The sequence below is a fragment of the Mus caroli genome, unplaced genomic scaffold (assembly GCF_978045245.1).
Source record: "Mus caroli unplaced genomic scaffold, Mus_caroli_1 scaffold_18, whole genome shotgun sequence".
Classification (NCBI taxonomy): domain Eukaryota; kingdom Metazoa; phylum Chordata; class Mammalia; order Rodentia; family Muridae; genus Mus; species Mus caroli.
This window is the reverse complement of record NW_028227273.1, coordinates 51,426,785-51,432,784: the sequence shown is the minus strand read 5'-3', so window position 1 is coordinate 51,432,784 and position 6,000 is coordinate 51,426,785. Positions and strand designations below refer to the sequence as shown.

General features: G+C 44.9%; 1 protein-coding gene across 2 annotated transcripts in view; it reads left to right on the top strand.

Moving 5' to 3' along the window:
- Window positions 1–1,176: 1,176 nt before the first annotated feature.
- Window positions 1,177–6,000, top strand: part of Adgrf5 (adhesion G protein-coupled receptor F5) — a 93,609-nt gene continuing 88,785 nt past the window's right edge. The window contains exon 1 of one of the 2 annotated variants that reach the window (XM_029471063.2): window positions 1,177–1,524. The gene's annotated coding sequence lies outside the window, so the exon portion shown is untranslated. Of the gene's footprint in view, window positions 1,529–6,000 lie in introns of both variants that reach the window. The other variant, XM_029471064.2, reaches the window with a different exon arrangement.

Genomic DNA, 6,000 nt, shown 5'->3' with positions numbered 1-6,000 from the left:
GCATAGATCTAAAGCAAAGCAGAGGTAACAATTAAATGAATTATTTACATAACAACATGGAGGGTGATTTCCTTGGTAGCCTCGAGGAGACTGGGCTAGAGGAAGCCAAGACATCAGCAAGGAGTCGACTGGTGTGACTGTAACGGCCATTCTGTATCTCTTCACACTCAGGGTTGAGCATTTCTGTCCAGGTACCAGCTTCTGATATACCTCACATCACAAAGCAAATGAGGGGGAGTCTAAGCTTCTTGATGCCTGTTGAGGTCAACTCACTTAGAATTGCCAACGTATTTCTATAACTGGGACCAGCCTGATGGGTGACTCTGTACTTATACTAAGCCCTGGGCTTACAAAGGCTGCCCTCTCTGTTCATAGCTGAATGCTCAAGGGCAGCCACCTTGAATTTTTTACACTCTTGAGTGGGTGTCTTTCCTTTTCAGCTCTCAGTGAGCTTTACATATATTATAGAGCAATGGTTCTCGACCTCTCTAACGCTATGACCCTCATGTTGTGGTGACCCCCATCCATAACATTTATATTTTTTATAAAATTTGTATCTATAATATTTTCATTGTTAATTCATAACTGAAATGTTGCTACTGTTATGAATTGCAATGTAAAAATCTGATATACAGAATATATGTAGACACCTGTGAAAAAGTTGTTGGACTCCCAAAGGATTTTAAACCCAGGCAGAGGCTGAGAACCACTAATGTAGAGGATCCTGCTTGCAGCAATCTACGGATCATAGATCATCAATAATTCTTTAAGCCTTGGAACAAAATCAATTAATAAATAATAGGAGATTTTTTCCCCAAGATTAATAACCAATATCACAAACCTTTCCAAAAACGCAGCAGTTTGGGTCTCTTCTGAAGGCAGGCAAATACTGTTCCTGAGCCTGTTCTGACCTGTTTCTCACTGGCTGCTCTGTTGCCTGATGTCTGGGCCAGGGCCAGAAGCTAAGGGGAAGAGGACGAAGGCACCCTTGACTTTTGCAGAGTTAAACACTTGGAGAAATTTCAGGAAGAAAGTACTTTGTTAAAGATAAAGGTAGCGGCTGCGAGTTTTCTGCCTGTTGCCCGTCTCTCCTTATTTTCATGGTTCTTAGCATGTTTATCCTCTCCTCTTTCAGTGGCCAAAGGACAAGTTTAAATTTCTGAGTCCCTCTGGGAAGCCTGCGAGAGGCAAGAGGCACCAAATACAGGAAATCGTGTGGAGAGGATTCCTCATTTATTACAGTCCCCAGATTGCTTCCCTTCCCCAGCCTCCGCCTCCACCTCCACGGTGCCTCCCAGTTTCTTCCTGCACTGAGGAACAGCCCACAGTTCACCTCTGGCCCGGAGGTCTGGAAGCCCAGTGTGAGCCCGGGAGTCTCTAAAGTCTGATCTACCGAAACTCTGCCCTCCTCGGGTTGCCTGAATGAATGGGACACCTTTAAGTTTCGCCTCACCTCAGAGGTCTGCGGGGAGATCGTCCACACAGAAGTAAATCTGAGGAGGCTGCCCACTGCTGAAGAGAAAGGTAGGTAGGTGCTCTTGTGGTCTTTTGTCTCCTTGGACGTAAGCCAAACTCCTCTAAGGCAGAGGGATGGGTGTCGATCTGTGCAGCTCTACCCGATGGCTGCCTCTACTCAACTTCTGTGCCTTGTAGAGATCGGCTTGTTTACAAGATTGCGTGGGCAAATAGTGGCAGGCAGAGGGTATTATTGATCGTTTTGAGTTTGTTTGCCTTTGGCTAGAGAATAGCAACCCATATATGTGCATGAAACACAAATTCTGATTCTTGTTTTCTTTGGAGGAACCTCTCATTAGAAGTTATATGTTTTGGCTTCTGTGTGATGAAGGGGGAAATATTTGTGAGCTGACTTGCCTTTCCCCTACTGTGCAAACCTCGACCATAATTGTTTTAATCCACTTTCAAGTTTTTGAGTGAGAAATATACCAAGGTGGATAGAGAATATGGTGACAGCAATACAGGTATTTCTTATTTACATGCCTATGCATTATAAATGAAAACCAAACCCCCAAACAGAAATGTTGTTCAGGGATCTGGTGGACATCTGTGTTGTTTTCTAGATCTTTCTGGCTCTTTCTGAGATTTCCTGAAATACACACTCAATGATAGCAAGAAAGCCTGGCTTTACTCACTTGGTATGGAGATCCTCTGCGGGCATGACAAGGCTCCTTTACCTGGACGCTTTAGCTGGATGTTAGTGGGCTTCAAGATGATGCAGCTGAGACCCAGAGATAGTCGAGGCAGATTCAGCTCACAAAGTTCTGATTGGATGGGGTGTGCTTAAGCTTTATAACCAGCCTTTCTCTGAGGATAATTACTTGGACTGACTTCAAAGACTACCAGCCAACTTACTGAACTCTTTCGCTAGCTTCTCTTACTGATTGATTGGCTGGTTGATTGATGGGTCATTGTGAATTTAGCTTTGGTATTGTCTTTCTCCATTCATTCCCTGTTACATCCTGCTACAGAGTGTTGGGAAAAGGCCATTGTGATTTTGTAGTTCTCCTGAACTATGTCAGATGTACACACCCTGCTGCTTGTATTGCTGCCACCCTAAGGGGCACCAGGCACCATTTGTATCAGGCATCACTTAAGAGCTCCTTAGAAATGCAGACTCCCTCCAACCCCAATCTCTTTGCCAGACTTACAGAATCTGTGTATCATCCAGGTTGGGATAAGTTCTTGCAGGGTCCTGCCTTGGGGAGGGCAAATGACCCCAGTTCTACTTCATAATATTCTGCCAGCCTCACCTTTCATGACCTGGCTCTCAACTGTACTTCGTGCCACTTCCCTTATCACCTGATCTCTCTGCTGCCCACCTATGCCTGGCTGTGCTGCTCTCTGCCTGTGTACTCCCATTCAGTTTCTCCCCAGTTACCCATTACAGCCTTAGTTTCACTCTTATGCCCCCACATTTAGTCTACCCCTCACTAAGCACCCTGGGTCTCTGATTTTATGGCATATGAAGTACCTGTTACTATGGGATTTTCTCATCTGTGGCTAGATGCTGGTGGGTTTTTTTCTGAATCCGTAGCCTTCGGCATGTCTGGAATATTGCTTGTATTCAATCAGTATGATCTAATTGAAGGAAGAAAGGAAGGAAGGAACAAATGAATGTGTGCACTAGCCAAATAATTTGAATTAATGACTAGAATAAGATGCATAGTTAAAGTTTTCCGGGAAGATTTTTCCCGTACTCTTTTGATCCAAGTCTTTATGGATTCAGCTATTTACAGAGCATTTTGAGGATGCTCTAACGTGCACCGTGCGATTTTTAAAGTCTTCACATGTCCCTGGATAGATAACCTCTTTCATCAGTTACTTCCTAATCCCTGCTCTCTGTTCTTTGCCACACTAAGTCAGAGACTTGCTTTTTCAGCAGTGTGAACACCTTCCCCCTATCAGGCAGCTGGCTGTGTGCTAGGAACGCGATGACAGACATAACAATGTGAGATTCAGCAGAGGACCTTTCTCCTCTCTCTTATACTTCCCTAGAAGGGGGCGCGGGTGAGGTTGACAAAGAGCTCTGATGGCAAACAAATATTAACACATGCAAATGAGGGCATCGGGAGCTTTGATACAGTGCGTTCGGGCAGAAAGACTTGTACCAAATTCTGGGGTGTCTGGTTATAACACCTGCAAGTGCGGCTGTCTCCCTGGAGAAATTTGGGTCTACAACCTTTCACGAAGCCTTGATTTTTATGCAGTGGTAAACAGGGAAGCCTTAGCTCCACTCAGTGGACAGAAGTCTTGGGGCCTCTGTTCTCACATTGGCCCATGATTGTTTTGAGAGTCTTATGTATCCCAGGCTAGCCTTGAACTATGTTCTCAAGAACTATGATCTTGAACTTTTGGTGCCTCTGTTTTCACCTCCAAGCCTTGGGCTTACAGGCTTGCCCTTATCCTGCCCAGTTTATGCTGTACCAGGAATGGAAACCAGGGCTTATGCATGCTAAGAGGGCAAGCTAGCTACCCACTGAGCTGTATCCCTCACCTCTCTTGGCAATGAGCTGCAGTTTTCTAAGGCAAAGTCACCAAAACATCCTAAGGGAATCTGCCTTTAACTCCGGCCATAGACTTGCATATTGTCCTTTGTACTTTACTTAGGGCATGTGCATAGCAACAGCTCCGACCAAGCTGCAAGGAAAACAATCCTTTCTATGTGCGCCCAGATCAACCACTAGGCTTAGAGGGCACAAGCTGCTCAGGCCTTCTCAAGTCACTTCTGCCCCTGTCTCTGAGCCCTCTTTTTCTTGTTCCTTTAGCATATGAAGTTTCCAAATATATACTTCCTGGACATCCAGATTTTCCTCTTCCTTCCTGACGCGCAGGCCTCTTCATCTCTCACTTACTGTCCCTTTCCACGGCGGCCCTTCAGCTCATCTCCTAACCACTCAGATTTGCACTCAGGTCTATTAGTAATAAGCAACAGTGGTAGCCAGCAAAAGGATGTTAACCTGCATGGGAGGTTTCTGATGGATGGCCATACATAGATTATAGCTGAAACCTCAGTGTATATGATACAATCTTCCTCATCCCCCTTCCTCCCCTTCTTCTCCCTTTCTTTCCCTCGTTCTTCTCATATTCTTCTACCACCCTTTTAGGAGACAGGGATGCTTGCTGCCCAGGCTGGCTTCCATCTTACATTAGATGAGGAGGGAGTAACTGCTAACTCTTTGTCCTCCTGCCTCTCTCTAAGTGCTGAGATTCCTGGGGAACAACACCTCACTTACCTCCACATTTCCCTTTGAATCAGAGCCTGCTGTGGGGGTAAAAAGAGGCCAAGGTTGTTTTCAATTCCTTTTTTTGTTACGTCTATCAATAGGTGATTGTCCGCGCCTTGCTAAATCTTGATTTCGTTTCTGAAAATATGTTCTAACACACGAGGAGAAAAGACGATTACTTAGCTAACATATGTAACAAGTTGCTTGACTGACCTATGCCAGCAGAGCATGGATCAGTGGGTAAAATGCTTGCCACTCAGACTGGAGAGCCTGTGTTTGCATCTCTATCACAGACATAAAAGGAAGGTGTGGCAGGAATCTTGATCGTGGCGGGAGTGGGGATGTCAGCTTCAGCACAGAGATAAGTGGACGTTTAAGGCTTGCTGTGCTCATAATCTAACCTAGCCAGTGAGCTCCAGATTCATTGAAGAGACCTTGTGTCAAAAAATAAGACTTAGCCTGGCAGTGGTAGTGCATGCTTCTAATCCCAGCATTAAAGAGGTAGAGGCAGTCAGACCTCTGAGTTTGAGGCCAGCCTGGTCTACAGAGTGAGTTCCAGGACAGCCAGGGCTACACAGAGAAAGCCTGTCTCAAAAACAAACAAACAAGACTGAAAGCAATGGAGGAGGCACCCTGATGCCGACTTCCGACTTACGGTATGTGAACATGTAAATACACCAAGTCACACCAAGGAAAAGCTTTATCCCAGATCTTAAAAGAGACTAAGATGATGAAACTGAGAAGAGGCTCATCCATAGAATAGTGGAAAGACATGGAGATATCTGAAGGAAGAGCTGCATGCCGTAGCATGCAAAGGTTGCCTTCAATTACTCAAAAGGTCACTCGTGTGGAAAAGAGAAGGCCACCAGATCATGGAATAGAATTTAAGGGTAAGAGATTTCAACTTGGTTGGGCAGGGAAAAGGGAGGCAGAGCTAAGGGTTTCAGAGACAGGAGACAGGTAGAGAGAAGGAAGGAAGAGGGAGGAAGAGGAAAAAACGATCCAGATTCCGAGTGGCTTTAAATAGCTACTGGTAGCTATGAATATCACAAAAGGATAGGATAATTGGGAAACTCGTCTAATCTAGGTGGGCAGCTTGTATCATTATCAATTGGCTCTGAAATTATTGTGTGGACATCTTGTGAACTGAGAATTTATTGATATGTAAATCTGACTAATTATAAGCTCCTAGAGTTTTGATTTACTAAGTTACTAGGTTACCTAGTTACTAGGTTGATTTACTAGGGGATTTGTGATC